Source organism: Heptranchias perlo, chromosome 4, assembly GCF_035084215.1.
Source record: "Heptranchias perlo isolate sHepPer1 chromosome 4, sHepPer1.hap1, whole genome shotgun sequence".
Lineage (NCBI taxonomy): Eukaryota > Metazoa > Chordata > Chondrichthyes > Hexanchiformes > Hexanchidae > Heptranchias > Heptranchias perlo.
The window spans coordinates 9,070,004-9,090,871 of NC_090328.1; positions in this window are offsets into that span (position 1 = coordinate 9,070,004).

Here is a 20,868-nt window from a genome sequence, read left to right on the forward strand (position 1 = left end):
TCTGTGCTGTAATTTTGATGTAACTCGATGGAGTAATCAGGGGGAGGGGTTTAGGGAGAGAGTGCCAGAGAGTGCAGAGAACATGAAGGTCACTGATGGTGGAGCAGATGGAGGGCAGGATGCCCAATGCACCAGAACTGCCAGACAAGATACTAAGCGGCATTAGCAAAGGGACTGAGCACCAGTCTGAAGAGATGTCTGGGAGGCAATTCAGCAGGAGAAATTCTATCCACAATACCTATTCCCAGGCTAGGTCTGAAGAGCAATTTGAAATGTCTTAAGAAGAGGAGGGGAATTTTTTTTTTTAAGAAGAGAAATGACAGAGAATTACATAGTATTTATAGCACAGAAAGAGGCCATTCGGCCCAACTGGTCCGTGTCGGCGTTTACCTGCCATGTGAGTGAATAATCCAAATCCACACATACCCTCCCTTCTCCCACACCCCTTTAACCCTTTTCTTTCATCTGCCTATCCAATCTAATCCTCAATGTTGACATTGTCTCTGTTTCAACCACTAAAAAAGCCTTGGAAGTGAATCCCACGGCCTCACAACTCCTCTGTGTGAAGAGGTTTCTCCTGCCTTCCGTTCTAAATCTACATTGAACCTTGCATCGACGGCCTTTATAACAAAGTTCCAGTACGTCGCACGGGAAATAAAAGGTAAGTCGGGAAAGTTGTGTTCGAAGCCACAGATCACACCGTGCAATACTCCAGCTTTGGGTAACTGTTACCGCAGGAGGGCAATGCTTCCCAAATCATTTTTTTGTTTGAGATCATTACAAGAGTCAAGGTCATTCAGCCCATCGAAACTCATCCCTGTCCCATTAGAGCGACCAGCTCCATTAGGTATGTCCCTAAAGTTCACGCCCAGCTTGGTAATTTGCAACAATAACAGCTACGAACGACAGAAACTTGATTTATATAGCTCACTGAACATAGAGAAATTGTCACAAGGTGCTGAACAGAAGCGTGAAGAAAAAAAACCGAATGCCAATAAAAGGAGTTGGTAGCCCACTCGCCTCTGAGTCAGAAAGTCCTGGGTTCCAGTCCCACTTTAGAGACTTGAGCGCGTAATCTAGGCTGACGCTCCCAGTGCTGTACTGGTGGAGTGCTTCACTCTCAGGGGTATCGTCTTTCGGATGCTTCTGCATCTCAGGTGGACATAAAAGATCCCACGGCCGCTATTTCGAAGAAGAGCAGGGGGGTTCTCCCCGGTGTCCCGGTCAATATTTGTCCCTCAACCAACATCACTTAAAAAGAGATTATCTGGTCATTATCACATTGCTGTTTGTGGGATCTTGCTGTGCACAAATTGGCTGCTGTGTTTCCTACATTACAGCAGTGACTTTAACAGTACTCCAGTGGCTGTGAAGCGCTTTGGGACGTCCTGAGGTCGTGAAAGGTGCGATAGAAATGTAAGTTCTTTCTTTACTCAAAGAGGATTTTTCCTTTTCAAGTATTTATCCATTTCTCTTTCGAAAGTTACAGACGGTTAAACCCGCTTCCGTCACACTTTCAGGCAGCGCATTCCAGATCGTAACCATTCACTACGTTAAAAAAAAATTCTCCTGGTCTCCCCCTCTGGTTCTTTAGCCAATGATTTTAAACCTGTGTCCTCTGGTTACCTACCCTCCCGCAAGTGGGGAAAATGTACACAAGCTGCTCTGAGACGTCACTGAGCGTCGCGATAAGGTGCGACAGGAATGCGAGCTTTTTCTTTAACAGAAACTCGGCATGAGGTCGGAGCGCTCACTTAGCAGGTGAGTGAAAAATGGTCCCTTTTCCAGCGCAGGGGCTTGATGAGGAACACGGCCCACTCCGGCTTCTCGGTGAGCAGCTTTGGATTCCAATTTGTGCCTTCAGTGGGGCAGAACCAAAAACCTGATCAGCGTTTCTAGTTATAGAGTCATAGAGTCATAGAGTCATAGAGTTATACAGCACGGATAGAGGCCCTTCGGCCCATCGTGTCCGCGCCGGCCATCAAGCCCTGTCTGCTCTAATCCCATATTCCAGCATTTGGTCCGTAGCCTTGTATGCTATGGCATTTCAAGTGCTCATCCAAATGCTTCTTGAATGTTGTGAGGGTTCCTGCCTCCACAACCCTTTCAGGCAGTGAGTTCCAGACTCCAACCACCCTCTGGGTGAAAAAGTTCTTTCTCAAATCCCCTCTAAACCTCCCGCCTTTTACCTTGAATCAATGTCCCCTTGTTATAGAACCCTCAACGAAGGGAAAAAGCTCCTTAGTATCCATCCTATCTGTGCCCCTCATAATTTTGTACACCTCAATCATGTCCCCCCTCAGCCTCCTCTGCTCCAAGGAAAACAAACCCAATCTTCCCAGTCTCTCTTCATAGCTGAAGCGCTCCAGCCCTGGTAACATCCTGGTGAATCTCCTCTGCACCCTCTCCAAAGCGATCACATCCTTCCTGTAGTGTGGCGACCAGAACTGCACACAGTACTCCAGCTGTGGCCTAACCAGTGTTTTATACAGCTCCATCATAACCTCCTTGCTCTTATATTCTATGCCTCGGCTAATAAAGGCAAGTATCCCATATGCCTTCTTTACCACCTTATCTACCTGTTCCGCCGCCTTCTGATTATTCACTTGTTGCAGTTTCATTCTCTTCAGCCACTAGGCACACCCCTTGTTAACTGCACTTTGCTGTTGTGTTTCATCTTCCTACTTGGGACGTGGCTACCTCTGGAAAGGCTGGCATTTACACCGTGTTTAGATATTCTGCAACATGCGTACAGCACTGTACAAGGTGTATAGAGACACTGTACCCCGGGTACAGCACTGTACAAGGTGTATAGAGACACTGTACCCCGGAAACAGCACTGTACAAGGTGTATAGAGAGACTGTACCCCGGGTACAGCACTGTACAAGGTGTATAGAGACACTGTACCCCGGGTACAGCACTGTACAAGCTGTATAGAGACACTGTACCCCGGAAACAGCACTGTACAAGGTGTATAGAGACACTGTACCCCGGGTACAGCACTGTACAAGGTGTATAGATACACTGTACCCCGTGTACAGCACTGTACAAGGTGTATAGATACACTGTACCCTGGGTACAGCACTGTACAAGGTGTATAGATACACTGTACCCCGTGTACAGCACTGTACAAGGTGTATAGAGACACTGTACCCCGGGTACAGCACTGTACAAGGTGTATAGAGACACTGTACCCTGGGTACAGCACTGTACAAGGTGTATAGATACACTGTACCCTGGGTACAGCACTGTACAAGGTGTATAGAGACACTGTACCCTGGGTACAGCACTGTACAAGGTGTATGGAGACACTGTACCCCAGGTACAGCACTGTACAAGGTGTATAGATACACTGTACCCTGGGTACAGCACTGTACAAGGTGTATAGAGACACTTTACCTTGGGTACAGCACTGTACAAGGTGTATAGAGACACTGTACCCTGGGTACAGGACTGTACAAGGTGTATAGATACACTGTACCCTGGGTACAGCACTGTACAAGGTGTATAGATACACTGTACCCCGGATACAACACTGTACAAGGTGTATAGAGACACTGTACCCTGGGTACAGCACTGTACAAGGTGTATAGATACACTGTACCCTGGGTACAGCACTGTACATGGTGTATAGAGACACTTTACCTTGGGTACAGCACTGTACAAGGTGTATAGAGACACTGTACCCCAGGTACAGCACTGTACAAGGTGTATAGAGACACTGTACCCCAGGTACAGCACTGTACAAGGTGTATAGATACACTGTACCCCGGGTACAGCACTGTACAAGGTGTATAGATACACTTTACCCCGTGTACAGCACTGTACAAGGTGTATGGAGACACTGTACCCCGGGTACAGCACTGTACAAGGTGTATAGAGACACTGTACCCCAGGTACAGCACTGTACAAGGTGTATAGAGACACTGTACCCCGGGTACAGCAATGTACAAGGTGTATAGAGACACTGTACCCCGGGTACAGCAATGTACAAGGTGTATAGAGACACTGTACCCCAGGTACAGCACTGTACAAGGTGTATAGAGACACTGTACCCCAGGTACAGCACTGTACAAGGTGTATGGAGACACTGTACCCCGAATACAGCACTGTACAAGGTGTATAGAGACACTGTACCCCGGGTACAGCACTGTACAAGGTGTATAGAGACACTGTACCCCGGGTACAGCAATGTACAAGGTGTATAGAGACACTGTACCCCGGGTACAGCACTGTACAAGGTGTATAGAGACACTGTACCCCGGATACAGCACTGTACAAGGTGTATAGAGACACTGTACCCTGGGTACAGCACTGTACAAGGTGTATAGAGACACTGTACCCTGGGTACAGCACTGTACAAGGTGTATAGATACACTGTACCCTGGGTACAGCACTGTACAAGGTGTATAGAGACACTGTACCCTGGGTACAGCACTGTACAAGGTGTATAGAGACACTGTACCCTGGGTACAGCACTGTACAAGGTGTAAAGAGACACTGTACCCTGGGTACAACACTGTACAAGGTGTATAGAGACACTGTACCCCGGGTACAGCACTGTACAAGGTGTATAGAGACACTGTACCCTGGGTACAGCACTGTACAAGGTGTATAGAGACACTGTACCCCGGATACAGCACAGAAAATTTCTTGAATATCAGGTCAATGGTGGAAGTTATGTCGTGTGTGGAATTGTGCTGCTTCACTGAAATCGGTCTGAATGTTTAACAATACGGACAGCACGAATGACTGTAATAGTTTTTTTTGGGGGTGTTTATTTATAGAATCATCGAATCATAGAAGTTACAACATGGAAACAGGCCCTTCGGCCCAACATGTCCATGTCGCCCAGTTTATACCACTAAGCTAGTCCCAATTGCCTGCACTTGGCCCATATCCCTCTTTACCCATCTTACCCATGTAACTGTCCAAATGCTTTTTAAAAGACAAAATTGTACCCGCCTCTACTACTGCCTCTGGCAGCTCGTTCCAGACACTCACCACCCTTTGAGTGAAAAAATTGCCCCTCTGGACCCTTTTGTATCTCTCCCCTCTCACCTTAAATCTGTGCCCCCTCGTTATAGACTCCCCTACCTTTGGGAAAAGATTTTGACTATCGACCTTATCTATGCCCCTCATTATTTTATAGACTTCTATAAGATCACCCCTTAACCTCCTACTCTCCAGGGAAAAAAGTCCCAGTCTGTCTAACCTCTCCCTGTAAGTCAAACCATCAAGTCCCGGTAGCATCCTAGTAAATCTTTTCTGCACTCTTTCTAGTTTAATAATATCCTTTCTATAATAGGGTGACCAGAACTGTACACAGTAGTCCAAGTGTGGCCTCACCAATGCCCTGTACAATTTCAACAAGACATCCCAACTCTTGCATTCAATGTTCTGACCAATGAAACCAAGCATGCTGAATGCCTTCTTCACCACCCTATCCACCTGTGACTCCACTTTCAAGGAGCTATGAATCTGTACTCCCAGATCTCTTTGTTCTATAACTCTCCCCAACGCCCTACCATTAACGGAGTAGGTCCTGGCCCGATTCGATCTACCAAAATGCATCACCTCACATTTATCTAAATTAAATTCCATCTGCCATTCATCGGCCCACTGGCCCAATTTATCAAGATCCCGTTGCAATCCTAGATAACCTTCTTCACTGTCCACAATGCCACCAATCTTGGTGTCATCTGCAAACTTACTAACCATGCCTCCTAAATTCTCATCCAAATCATTAATATAAATAACAAATAACAGCGGACCCAGCACCGATCCCTGAGGCACACCGCTGGACACAGGCCTCCAGTTTGAAAAACAACCCTCTACAACCACCCTCTGTCTTCTGTCGTCAAGCCAATTTTGTATCCAATTGGCTACCTCACCTTGGATCCCATGAGATTTAACCTTATGTAACAACCTACCATGCGGTACCTTGTCAAATGCTTTGCTGAAGTCCATGTAGACCACGTCTACTGCACAGCCCTCATCTATCTTCTTGGTTACCCCTTCAAAAAACTCAATCAAATTCGTGAGACATGATTTTCCTCTCACAAAACCATGCTGACTGTTCCTAATTAGTCCCTGCCTCTCCAAATGCCTGTAGATCCTGTCCCTCAGAATACCCTCTAACAACTTACCCACTACAGATGTCAGGCTCACTGGTCTGTAGTTCCCAGGCTTTTCCCTGCCGCCCTTCTTAAACAAAGGCACAACATTTGCTACCCTCCAATCTTCAGGCACCTCACCTGTAGCGGTGGATGATTCAAATATCTCTGCGAGGGGACCCGCAATTTCCTCCCTAACCTCCCATAACGTCCTGGGATACATTTCATCAGGTCCCGGAGATTTATCTACCTTGATGCGCGTTAAGACTTCCAGCACCTCCCTCTCTGTAATATGTACACTCCTCAAGACATCACTATTTATTTCCCCAAGTTCCCTAACATCCATGCCTTTCTCAACCGTAAATACCGATGTGAAATATTCATTCAGGATCTCACCCATCTCTTGTGGTTCCGCACATAGATGACCTTGTTGATCCTTAAGAGGCCCTACTCTCTCCCTAGTTACCCTTTTGCCCTTTATGTATTTGTAGAAGCTCTTTGGATTCACCTTTGCCTTATCTGCCAAAGCAATCTCATATCCCCTTTTTGCCCTCCTGATTTCTCTCTTAACTCTACTCCGGCAATCTCTATACTCTTCAAGGGATCCACTTGATCCCAGCTGCCTATGCATGTCATATGCCTCCTTCTTCTTTTTGACTAGTGCCTCAATCTCCCGAGTCATCCAAGGTTCCCTACTTCTACCAGCCTTGCCCTTCACTTTATAAGGAATGTGCTTACCCTGAACCCTGGTTAACACACTTTTGAAAGCCTCCCACTTACCAGACGTCCCTTTGCCTGCCAACAGACTCTCCCAATCAACTTCTGAAAGTTCCTGTCTAATACCATCAAAATTGGCCTTTCCCCAATTTAGAATTTTAACTTTTGGGCCAGACCTATCCTTCTCCATAGCTATCTTAAAACTAATGGAATTATGATCACTGGTCCCAAAGTGATCCCTCACTAACACTTCTGTCACCTGCCCTTCCTTATTTCCCAAGAGGAGGTCAAGTTTTGCCCCCTCTCTAGTCGGGCCATCCACATACTGAATGAGAAATTCCTCCTGAATACACTCAACAAATTTCTCTCCATCCAAGCCCCTAATGCTATGGCTGTCCCAGTCAATGTTGGGAAAGTTAAAGTCCCCTACTATTACCACCCTATTTTTCTTGCAGCTGTCTGTAATCTCCTTACATATTTGCTCCTCAATTTCCCGTTGAATATTTGGGGGTCTGTAGTACAATCCTATCAAAGTGATCTCTCCCTTCTTATTTTTCAGTTCTACCCATATAGACTCAGTGGGCGAACCCTCGGATGTATCCCCTCTCACTACTGCCGTGATGTTCTCCCTAATCAAGAACGCAACACCCCCTCCTCTCTTACCTCCTGCTCTATCTTTCCTATAGCATCTGTACCCTGGAACATTGAGCTGCCAGTCCTGCCCCTCCCTTAGCCATGTTTCAGTAATAGCTATAACATCCCAGTCCCATGTACCCATCCATGCCCTGAGTTCATCTGCCTTGCCCATCAGACTTCTTGCATTGAAATAAATGCAGTTTAATCTAGACTTCCCTTGGTCTTTGCCCTGCTTTCTCAGACCATCTGTCCGGTCATGTTCTGTACACTCTCCCTTACTGCCTTTTGTTTCTGTCACCACTTTATTTCCCACTGACTTCCTGCATCGGTTCCCATCCCCCTGCCACATTAGTTTAAACCCTCCCCAACAGCACTGGCAAACACTCCCCCTAGGACATTGGTTCCAGTCCTGCCCAGATGCAGACCGTACTGGTCCCACCTCCCCCAGAACCAGTTCCAATGGCCCAGGAATTTGAATCCCTCCCTCTTGCACCATCTCTCAAGCCACGTATTCATCCTAGCTATCCTGTCATTCCTACTCTGACTAACCCGTGGCACTGGTAGCAATCCTGAGATTACTACCTTTGAGGTCCTACTCTTTAGTTTAACTCCTAACTCCCTAAATTCAGCTTGTAGGACCTCATCCTGTTTTTTACCTATATCGTTGGTGCCTATATGCACCACGACAACTGGCTGTTCACCCTCCCCCTCCAGAATGTCCTGCAGTCGCTCCGAGACATCCTTGACCCTTGCACCAGGGAGGCAACATACCATCCTGGAGTCTCGGTTGCGTCCGCAGAAACGCCTGTCTATTCCCCTTACAATCGAGTCCCCTATCACTATAGCTCTGCCACTCTTTTTCCTGCCCTCCTGTGCAGCAGAGCCAGCCACGGTGCCATGAACCTGGCCACTGTCACCTTCCCCTGGTGAGCCATCTCCCCCAACAGTATCCAAAACGGTATACCTGTTTTGGAGGGAGATGACCGCAGGGGACCCCTGCACTGCCTTCCTACTCTTCCTCTGTCTGTTGGTCACCCATTCACTATCTCCCTCAGTAATTTTTATCTGCAGTGTGACCAACTCACTGAACGTGCTATCCACGACTTTCTCAGCATCGCGGATGCTCCAAAGTGAATCCATCCGCAGCTCCAGAGCCGTCAAGCGGTCAAACAATAGCTGCAGCTGGACACACTTCCCGCAGGTGAAGGAATCAGGGATACAGGAAGGAGCCCTGAATTCCCACATCCCACAAGAGGAACATGACACGGCCCTGGGATCTCCTGCCATGACTTAACCCTTAAATTAGCTTAAGAACAACTACAATGTCAAGAGAAAAAAAAAGGAAAGAAAAACTACTTACCACTCCCTTTAAGGAGTTTACTCCTTTAAATTGTTCTCAATTTCGAGAATGTTAACTACACTAGGGACCTTGATTCACTAAAAAATAAACGCTACTTCCTCATTTGAGCAATAAAACCTGCCTCTTTCCCCAAGCTTTTGATCACCTGTCCTAATATCTCTTTATGTGGTCCGATGTCAAATTTTGTCTGAAAACCCTCCTGTGAAGTGTCTTAGGATGCTTTTACTCATTAAAACGCTATTGAGTAACTTTCAGAAGGGAATTGCATAAATACTTGAAGGGAAAAAATGTACAAGGCCGTGGGGAAAGAGCAGGGCAATGGGGCTAATTGGATAGCTCTTTCAAAGAGCAGAACGGCCTCCCTCTGTGCTGTAGCATACTAGGATACAATGATACTGTAATATCTCATCAGTCAGCCTCGGGCTCAGATTGTGATTGAGATGTCTGAGTTTTCAAAGTTTACTCCCTTCCCAGCGGGAATGGTAGATGGAGACGCAGAATAGGAATTTAAAATAAGAACAGCAAGACGTTCTTACAATTTATTTTGAGGGTGCCCCGGCTCGGGGGCCAAAGAAGGGAGGGGTAGATTCTATAGGGGGTGATTTTAATCCCTGGAAACCGGGCGGGCGTGCAGTTAAACTCGGCTGCGTAACCTACCCGCTGAAAATGCGAAAACCACCGGGCTCTGCGGTAGCCCACGTGGTAGGGGACTAGTGACCGACTCAAATATAAACATGGCAGAGCGACACTGGACTTGGTTGAACTGAACTGTAAGATAAACAGGCCTTTTGCTCGATTGTCTTTGTTTCTTCTCTCCAATAAACATCTAACCTGTTTAACCAACCAGGTAATTTAGACAATGTTCTCCAAGCCTTGACACCCTATTTGATGCCAGCTATTCGCACATCAGGCGCCTGGAACGAACCAACGTGATTAAATGTTCCGATTGATTCTGAGAAATGCTTCGCTTGGAGATGATGTCCCTCAGGAATACTGAGGACAATTATGGCAGCACAGCCGTGGCTGAGAACAGCTACGTCAGAGCAGATACCTTCCTCGGCTCAGTGGGTGGTGCTCTCGCCTCTGGAATCAGACGGCTGCGGGTTCAAGTCCCACTCCAGAGACTTGAGCACATAATCCGGGCCGAGGCTCCCAGTGCAGTACTGAGGGAGTGCCGCACTGTCGGAGGTGCCGACTTTCAGATGAGATGTTAAACTGAGGCTCCGTCTGATCTCTCGGGGTAAAGATCCCGCAGCACTATTTCGAAGAAGAGCGGCGGAATTCTCCCCCGTGTCCTGGGTCAACATTTATCCGTCAAACCAACATCACTAAAAAACAGATTATCTGGTCATTATCACGTTGCTGTTTGTGGGATCTTGCTGTGCACAAATTGGCTGCTGCTTTACATTACCAGAGTGACTACATTTCAGAAGTACTTTATTGGCTGTAAAGCAGTTTGGGACATCCTGAGGTTGTGAAAGGCCCTCTATAAATGCAAGTCTTTCTTTCCTATATGGCTCAGTGCTACACGAGGTTACGTATTTTCCCACCAAGCCATGGCGGGGGGCACTCGACATTTTCAATTGAGATCTTCATCCAATGGTTTAATGCTGAGCAGTCAGAGTAGATGGGAAGAGAAAAGTTGGGGGGGGAGGGGGTGGTGCGGGGGAGTGAAGTGAGACTGGAGCAGTTGGGCCCAAAATTAGAAAGAAAGAACTTTCATTTATATAACACCTTTCACCGGCAAATGACACTAACCATTTGCCATTACCACTGAAGTCCATTACAAAGGTGCAGCTTATAGCACATTAAGGGCGCCAGCTATCTTGGGCAGCGGTGGATCAGATGTGGCGTATTACATAGAACCATGAGTCCTCCCGTAAAATGGTTTTGGACGACGTCCTACCGCTGATGACACCACTGGATTAAAGCCTTGCCGTCCTCAGACATTTTGCCTCGGAGGAGAGCCCGTGAGACCTTTCTCGAAAGAGTTGCTACGGGATGCACTGATTAACCCCTTTGTAGCTCCCCTGCTTCCCAAAACATACCCTGCTCTCAGTGTCTCCCCTGCAGCTACCAGAGTTGCAGCTGTAATAGAGTTGCAGTTCTACCGTCTACCGCCAGTAGCGGGCGAATCACGTTCACACCGACTGTAAGCGGTGGGGACTGTACCTTTTGAAGTGCAGTCACTGTTGTAATGTACATGGTGAGATCATGGTTTCTGGCCATGTGCCTTATTGATACGATAGCCCATAAATGCACTTCTGATCTAATACTTCAAATTCACTCCTCAAAATATTCCCTTTCAGACAATCTGCATTGCCAAGATTCAAATATTATAGCTGAGCTCGGGTCTGGGGCAATGTCTGCAGGATTTATACTGACGGGTATATGTCCTGATTGGTGAAGTCCTGCTCTGAATGCTGAAAATGGTGGTGTTATGTTTCTCTGAGCACCGAGAAAAGCATTTGTGATCATGTTAAGGCCTAACTTAATATCCCACAGAGGGAATTTTCAGGACAGTTTTGCCCTAACACTGTTTTTTTGGGGTGCATTTTATCCAATGGATAGAAGTAGAAAAAAAAGTACAGTAAAATTATCTGGAAAATACAGGAGTAAAGGCCAAGTCTATGCGAGCTGGCCTGATTGTGGTGACGAAGCCAGTAGGACCAGGAAACATAGAAACATAGAAAATAGGAGCAGGAGTAGGCCATTCGGCCCTTCGAGCCTGTTCCGCCATTCAAAATGATCATGGCTGATCCACTATCTCAATACCATATTCCCGCTTTCTCCCCATACCCCTTGATGCCTTTTGTGTCTAGAAATCTATCCAGCTCCTTCTGAAATATATTCAGTGACTTGGCCTCCACAGCCTTCTGTGATAGAGAATTCCACAGGTTCACCACCCACTGAGTGAAGAAATTTCTCCTCATCTCAGTCCTAAATGTCCTACCCCGTATCCTGAGGCTGTGACCCCTCGTTCTGGACCTCCCAGCCAGGGAAAACATCCTCCCTGCATCCAGTCTGTCTAGCCCTGTCAGAATTTTATATGTTTCAATGAGATCCCCTCCCATTCTTCTAAACTCGAGTGAATACAGGCCGAGTCGACCCAATCTCTCCTCATACGACAGTCCTGCCATTCCAGGAATCAGTCTGGTGAACTTTCGCTGCACTCCCTCTATGGCAAGTATATCCTTTCTTAGGTAAGGAGACCAAAACTGCACACAACACTCCAGGTGTGGTCTCACCAAGGCCCTGTATAACTGCAGTAAGACATCCTTGCTCCTATACTCAAATCCTCTTGCAATGAAGGCCAACATACCATTTGCCTTCCTAACTGCTTGCTGCACCTGCATGTTTGCTTTCAGTGACTGATGTACAAGGACACCCAGGTCCCTTTGTACATCAACATTTCCCAATCTATCACCATTTAAATAATACTCTGCCTTTCTGTTTTTCCTTCCGAAGTGGATAACTTCACATTTATCCACATTATACTGCATCTGCCATGTATTTACCCACTCACTCAACTTGTCTAAATCGCCTTGAAGCCTCTTTGCATCCTCCTCACAACTCACGATCCCATCTAGTTTTGTGTCATCAGCAAACTTGGAAATATTACATTTGGTTCCCTCATCCAAATCATTGATATATATTGTGAATAGCTGGGGCCCAAGCACTGATCCCTGTGGTACCCCACTAGTCACTGCCTGCCACCCGGAAAAAGCCCCATTTATTCCTACTCTCTGTTTCCTGTCTGTTAACCATTTTTCAATCCATGCCATGTGCTTTAATGTTGCACACTAACATCTTGTGTGGGACTTTATCAAAGGAAGGTTGTTTGCCAACAGCAGCTGATTCTCGCACGAAGGAACCGGTGCCGGGAATTTCCTAGGGTCTCCTGCTTCGTTGCCGTCGTAGCTTTTGGCCGAATCCTTGTTCACACTCCCTAAACGGGGTTTCCGCCAAACAGATGCCAAGTGAGCCAAGCGGGAGAAGCCCTATGGAAGTTCCTGGTGCTGCTATCCCCACAGCTGCCCTGCCTGAGATCAGTTAACTCAAAGAGACTGACCGGAGCTCAAACAAGTTGTATCAAGGGAAACCTAGTGATAGGGCCAATAAATGCCGGCCTTGCCAGTGACGCTCATGTCCCGAGAATGGGTTCAAAAAAAAAAGAGGGCGTAGCAGAGCTGGAGAAGATTGAGGGTCACATGAGATCATTAAGCTAATCAGATCGGGCGGACGAGGCTGATCTAACATTCCCTCAGCACCTCCGAGCTTCCTGGTCTGTATGGATCAGTTACTCACTGCCTAAATGTGCTGGGGCCCTGGGGGGCGGGAGTACTTTGCTCTTCCTCAACCTTTCTTCACACCTCGGGAACCTAAATCCTAGAATCGCCTGCTGGAATCTTCCTTTGAGTCTTTTTACCCTGTCTCACTGTATTTTTTGTAAGTGGGGTGACCACAACTGGACAGAATACTGCCACCGAGGCACTTTACAACCTTCCGGACTCAACATTGATTTCACCAACTTCAGATCATAACCACTGCTCCCAATTTTTGCGGACAGCAGGGGTGCTGGTAATGGCCCTGCTGTCGCCATTTGCAGCTCCTCTGGACCCGTCTTTTGTTTCTTTACTTGTCCCATTCCCACTCCCCACTTTGCTTTGCACCGTCATCCCTTTTGTCATTTAATCACCTCTGCCCTCCACCCATATCACAGACCTCCCCCTTTTGTTCTTTCCTGCCCCCCATCCAGGCTCTGTACCTGCTTATAAACTTTTGAATCTCTAACTTCTTCCAGTTCCGATGAAAGGTCATCGACCTGTAGCATTAACTCTCTTTCTCTCTCTCCACAGATGCTGCCTGACCTGCTGAGTGTTTCCCAGCATTTTCTGTATTTATTTCAGGTTTCCAGCGGCTGCAGTATTTTGCTTTTGTTTTGGACACAATGCTGCGTACCCAGCCTCATTAAATGCTTTGCAAGGTATCAGGAGTGTGATAGTGTAGTGGTTAAACAAGGGCTTTAACTAATAATCCAGAGGATGTGAGTTCAAATCCTACCACGGCAGTTGGAGAATTGGAATTCAGTTTTTTAAAAAAAAACACAGAGATTAAAAAAGTTGGTTAAAGTGACCATGAAGTTATCAGATTGATGTAAAACTCAACTGGTTACTTAGAATTTCATAGAATGTATACCACAGAAACAGGCCATTCGGCCCAACAGGTCCATGCCGGTGTTTATGCTCCACATGAGCCTCCTCCCTCCCTACTTCATCTCACCCTATCAGCATATCCTTCTATTCCTTTCTCCCTCATGTGTTTATCTAGCTTCCGCTTAGGTGTATCTACGCTGTTCGCCTCAACTACTCCTTACAGTAGTGAGTTCCACATTCCAGCCACTCTCTGGCTAAAGAAGTTTCGCCTGAATTCCCTGTTGGATTTATTAGTGACTATCTTATATTTATGGCCCCCAGTTCTGGTTTCCCCCGCAAGTGGAAACATCTTCTCTATGTCTATCCTATCAAACCCTTTCATAATTTCTACCATAAGACCATAAGAGATAGGAGCAGGAGTAGGCCATTCGGCCCCTCGAGCCTGCTCTGCCATTCAATGAGATCATGGCTGATCTGATTTTTACCTCAACTCCACTTTCCCGCCTTTTTCCCATGCCAAACCCTTTCATAATTGGTTCACCAATGTCCTTTAGGGAAGGAAACCTGCCATCCTTCTCCGGTCTGGCCTTTTTGTGACTCCAGTCCCCACACCAACTTAGTTGACTCATAAGTGCCCCCTGAAGTGGCCGAGCAAGTTGTATCAGGACAACTAGGGGATGGGCAATAAATGCCGGCCCTGCGAGCGACGCCCACATCCCGAGAATGAGTTCTAAAAAAAAAAGGAGGTAGCAGAGCTGGAGAAGATGGAGGGCCACATGAGATCTTCAAGCAAATCAGCTTGGACGGACAAGGCTGATCTAACAATCCTTCTGGGGAGCAGCCCCTCAATACTATTCACTGGGGACTGTTTGTATTAAGATTAGGAAAGTATGAAAATCTGTTTGCTTATTGAAGTCCAATCTTTAGAAGCAGGCAAGGTCCATTTTGTAGACCAGTCCGGGCAATGGGGGATTGGAGCCTTGGTCGGCAGTCTCACTAAGAGGAGAATATCTCGGAATTCAGTTTGTGGGGCAGTGGGAACCCAAGATGATGGATATGAGAATGAAAGCAGAAGAAGATTCCAGAAAGGTTAATGACTCCTACCACCTAAGTATGTTGGGAAGCCATCATGTTTTTCAATGCCTAATAGAATTTTAATGGGAGACACAATCAAGAATGCTGTTTGCCATTGATTCTCCAGATAGGACATGAAGAGAGCATAGTATCCCTTAAATAATCAATGACATATGTCTAAGAACGAAAGAATTGCATTGATATAGCGCTTTTTATGACCTGAGGACCTCCCAAAGCGCTTTACAGCCAATGTAGTACTTTTTTTTAATGTAGTTACTGTTGTAATGTAGGAAATGTGGCAGCTAATTTGTGCACTGCAATGTCCCACAAACAGCAATGAGATAAATGACCAGATAATCTGTTTTTATTTACTGGTGTTGGTTGAGGAATAAATATTGGCCAGGACACCGGGGAGAACTCCCCTGCTCTTCCTCGAAATAGCACCATGGAATCTTTTACGTCCACTTGAGAGGGCAGATGGGGCCTCGGTTTAACATCGTATCCGAAAGAGATATTTCTAGTCATTTTCTCATTCAGAGTATTGTGCAAGAGATCGATAACTGTGATTTCATTATTTGATGCTGGAGGAGAATGTGTTGCTTACACAGAAAACAAATTCAGTGCAATAAGGATGATACCAGAACTGTGAGGATATCCTTATCAGGAACAGCTGAACAGGTTGGGGCTCATTTCTCTAGAGAAGGCTGAGGGGTGACCTGATAGAGGTCTTTAAGATTATGAAAGGGTTTGATAGGGTCCACGTGGAGAAAATGTTTCCACTTGTGGGGGAGTCCAAAACAGAGGTCATAAATATAAAATTGTCACTAATAAATCCAATAGGGAATTCAGGAGAAACTTCTTTACCCAAAAAATATGGAACACACTATCACAAGGAGTAGTTGAGGTAAATAGCATAGATGCATTTAAGGGCAAGCTGGATAACCACATGAGAGAGAAAGGAATAGAAGGATATACAGATAGGGTCAGATGAAGTAGGGAAGGTGGAGGCTCGTGTGGAGTATAAAAGCAGGCATCAACCAGTTGGGCCGAATGGCCTGTTTCTGTGCTGTAGTTTCGATGCAGCTCGATATAACATGTGGTGCCAGCACTAATTCTCTTTACTATTAAAAAGGAGGAAGTTAGAAGGAATTTTGCATTCAAAGGGTTAATGGGATATAGGATGCATCGACACAAGTGGCTATTGGAACCGTGTCGATCAGAGCTTTTAAGGGGGAATTAGATAATCTCTTGAAGAGCAAAACTATTAGAGAATACGGGTGATATAGCAAGGGAAATTAGATTTGAATGGATAGCTCCAATGTGAAGGTGCTAGCACGGACGCAATAGGCCGAGCTGGCTCCTTCTGAACCTAATAAAGTGAATGTGCAATGCAATTCAGCAGTAGCGAGAGAGGAAATGTTGGAACATTTCCCCGTGTTTCAGTGGATGCGCGGAGTCTTTGTAATCCATATCCAGCGATCTCCTTATCCCTGTATTTATGCAGCTTTGAGAGATTAATCCCTCTGATGAAATGGTTGCTACATAAGACACACGCACACACACACACACACACACACATACACACAACGTGCTTGCTTCCTGCAATAAATCTCTGCCAGGCAATTAGCCTCTTATAACCACATTGAATGGGATAAGTGGAGCTGTCATCTCGGTGGCTGGGGTTTCTGCACATCTGGAGGGACTGGTGCGAGGCACAAACGCCTGGCAAAAAGAATAGGCATCATTACTTCCAACTATAATAACACTTGCTTTGTGCATCCTGTGGGAAAATGGCAATGCTTGGAACAGTTCCTGGACATTCTATTTGGGTATTTTAAGTCTCTTGTCAGACCGTCATGTCACCTTTTGTTTTCCAGCTTCAAATCAGCCTGCAGCAGCTCATCGTCTAAAGAACAATCGGATCTCTCAGTGTGCTGCACGTCAGTCCTGAGCGGTACAGTGTGAATTATTCATCCCGTGCCCCGTTATGTTTTTCTTTCTCATTTTCTCCCCTCCCACTCCCTGCTCACCCCTCTCTTCCCATCCCTTCCTCACCCCTCTCTTCCCCATCTCTCCTGAAAGCACTGACTGCGTGCTGTGATATCTTTCCACAGGCACTTGGTACCGTCCGGTATCTTGTCCAACATGGACATTCTTTCGTGAGTGAGCCCAGATAGTAAATTTTGACAGGCCCATTGGTGAGGGGGGAGCACCACAATTGGGGCTGACCAGTTGTGGATGCTGGGGATCAACTGAAATTTTCAAGACTGAGATCGATAGATTTTTGTTGGGTAAGGGTATCAAGGGATATGGAGCAAAGTCGGGTAAATGGAGTTGAGGTACAGATCAGCCATGGTCTACTTGAATGGTGGAACAGACTCGAGGGGCTGAATGGCCTACTCCTGTTCCTATGCAGCTTGTCTACACATTTCCATAAGGAGTTGCGAGGTTGTGATCATGAGCAGGAACCCTGGGCAAATTTCTTTTCCCGTACCCTGGAAGGCACTGAGGAAAATTATACCACCCTTACCTAGAGGCACCAGCCGTGGCTCAGTTGGTAGTATGCTTACCATTGAGTCAGAAGGTCATGGGTTTAAGTCTCACTCCAGTGATTTACGCACATAATTTAGGCTGACACTCCAGTGTAGTACTGAGGGAGTGCTGCACTGTCAGTGGTGCTATCTTTTGGATGAGCCATTAAACTGAGGTCCTGTCTGCCTGTTCAGGTGGACGTAAAAGATCCCAGACTACTATTTGAAGAAGAACAGAGGAGTTCTAGCCAAGCTTTGTCCCTTAAGCAACATCACTAAAGCAGACTATCAGATAATTTATCTCATTGCTGTTTGTGTGGGATCTTGCTGTGTAAAAATTTGCTGCTACATTTGCTTACATTACAACAATGACTACAATTCAGAAGTACTTCACTGGCTGTGAAGCACATTGGGGTAAATCATTATGGTTCCAAAATTAAGACCTGCTAACTCAGCACAGATCAGGGATCAGAGCTGAAACCTTCCTGCTCCGTGGAAGGTTAAAGCCACTCAGCCATTACCACCATTTTAACAATGAAGACCTGATGTGTGTATAGGGTCGCCAACTCTGGTTGGGTGTATTCCTGGAGGTTTCATCACATGACCTCCAGCCTCGAACCGTCCCGCCCCTACACTCCCGCCAATGGTCCATCCTCCGGGTCCACTGCCAATTGGAAAGGGAACAGGGTCTTCGGGCATAATTTTAGCCCGGAGCCGGGAGCTCAGCCCGTGCGTAGATATTCGGGTGGGGAACCCGGAAACCAAGTGAGTGCATCATAATCAGCGATCGCAACTCAAATGAGTATTTCGGCTCCCGGGTTTCCCATGGGCCAGGCAGCCAGGTTGACAGGCTGGCTGCCTGTCGGGAGCGAATCGGAGAGGAGGGAGGGAGGGAAAGAGAGATCGTGGGTCTTGGAAGAAATTGGAGGGGTTGGGGAAGGTGGGGGGACGTGGACGACGTCGGGTGGGCCTTGGAAAAAGACTGGGGGGTCCGGCATCGGAGAGGGGGACCAGCATTGGGGGAGGTGGGTCCAGCATTGGGGGGAAGGGGCCACCGATCGCGGGGGTCCTGTTGAGCTTGTTGGGCGTGGATGAAGCACTCCTGCTCCTCCGGGCCCACAAGCAGTGCAATAAAGGCACTCACCTCATGGATCTGCCCTTCCCGCCTGCTTTCACCTGGTATGAATGGCAAGCAATGGGAAACTCGAACAGGTAGGCTTAAAGTTGTTTTAATTTTCTAATACACAAAGAATTAAGTACCTCATCTATGTTAATGAGGTACATTGCCCCTTTAAGTATTGGCCCGCTGGCTTTAAATGGAGGTGAGACTTCCAGGTGTCTGTTGTGCTCACACATCCAAACCTGCCTGGGTCAAACCCGGAAGTGGGCGGTTTGGAGCCAGGATGCGGTCCCGCTCCAAAAAGTTGTTATTCTAACCTCCCACCTGCTCCCAACCCTCCCGTTCTTTAGGGCCAAAATTACCCCCCTTATTACCCAATTGGATTAACCTTGACTGTTAGTGAAACAGCCTTTTTTCCCCCCATCTCCAATATTTTTACAACTAATAAATGAAAATTAAAAATACACAATTATTTTAATGCCCCTGTGATTCTTCTCCTGGATTGTTCGCAGCATTGTCCTAGAGATTAATCTTCGATTCCTGGAGATTCCGGGACATTCCTGGAAGGTTGGAAACCCTTTGTGTGCATGCATTTTCAGTCGTCCAGAGGTATTGGTTATAACTGTAGACACATCACCCCTGTGCTTGCTGATCTACATTGGCTCTCTGTCCACCATGTCTCAAATTTAAAATTCTCATCTTAGAGTTCAAATTCCTCCATGGCCCCACCCCTCCCTATCTCTGTGACCTCCTCCAGCCCTACAACACTCCGAGATCTCTGCGCTCCTCCAATTCTGGCTTCTTGGGCATCCCCTATTTCCTTCGCTCCACCATTGGCGGCTATGCCTTCAGCTGCCTAGGCCCTAAGCTCTGGAATTACCTCCCTACCTCTCTCTCCTCCTTTAAAATGCTGCTTAAAACCTACCTCTCTGAGCTCACCTGTCCTAAAATCTCCTTCTTTGGCTCGGTGTCAATTTTTGTCTGATTACGCTCCTGTGAAGCGCCTTGGGACGTTTTACTACCTTAAAAGCACTGTATAAATGCAAGTTGTTGCTTTGAACATTATGGGACTTTATACTGAAGCAGATGCCATGGTTCGCTTGTAGTTAATAAGAAGCGAACGTCATGGAAACGATAGGCAGGTCCACTAGCCACTGAAAAGATAAGAGGAATGGTTAATGTCTTTAATCAGAACCCAGAACTGGAGATCTGATTGAAGGTGCCCACCTGAAACATTAACCTCTTTACAGATGATGACGGGACCTACTCTGTATTTTGTCTTTATTTCTGCTTTTCCAGCACTTGTATCTCTACCCGTCTGTATTGGATGCGAACAGGTTATGAGAATAGAAGGAAAACAACCTGCTTTTCCAACAGATGATTTTGTGCCTGGAGATCTCTAATACATTCGTGACCGTTCCTTGGTACAAAAAAACCAAACATTTCCTAAAAGCTTACTCGGTGTTTATTGACGACGTAAGAGTTTAAAGGAAAGAAACCACGGGAGCTGGTTCTGATGAAGAAGGGTCGTTGACCTGAACTGCTGACCCGACCTCCCTGTGCAGGTGCTACCTGGCCTGCTGAGTGTTTCTAGAATGTTCTGATTTATTTCAGATTACATAGAATGTCTAGCACAGAAAAAAGGCAGTGTCCGTGCCGGTGTTTATGCTCCACACGAGCCTCCTCCCTCCCTACTTCATCTCACCCTATCAGTATATAGGGTAAGATGAAGTTTCTCCCTCATGTGTTTATCCAGCTTCCCCTCAAATGAATCCATGCTAGTCGCCTCAACTACTCCTTGTGGTGGGTGAGTTCCACATTCTAACCACTCTCTGGATAAAGAGGTTTCTCCTGAATTCCCAATTGGATTTATTAGTGACTATCTTATATTTAAGGCCCCTATTTTTGGTCTCCCCCAAAAAGTGGAAACATTTGCTTCATGGCTACCCTATCAAACCCTTTCATAATCCTAAAGACCTCTATCAGTTCATCCCTCAGCCTTTTCTCTGCCAAAGAAAAGAGTCCCAGTCTGTTCAGTCTTTCCTGATAGTTATAACCTCTCAGTTCTGGTATCATCCTTGTAAATCTTTTTTGCACCTTCTCATGTGCCTCTAAATTCCTTTTTATAATATGGAGACCAGAACTGTGCACAGTGCT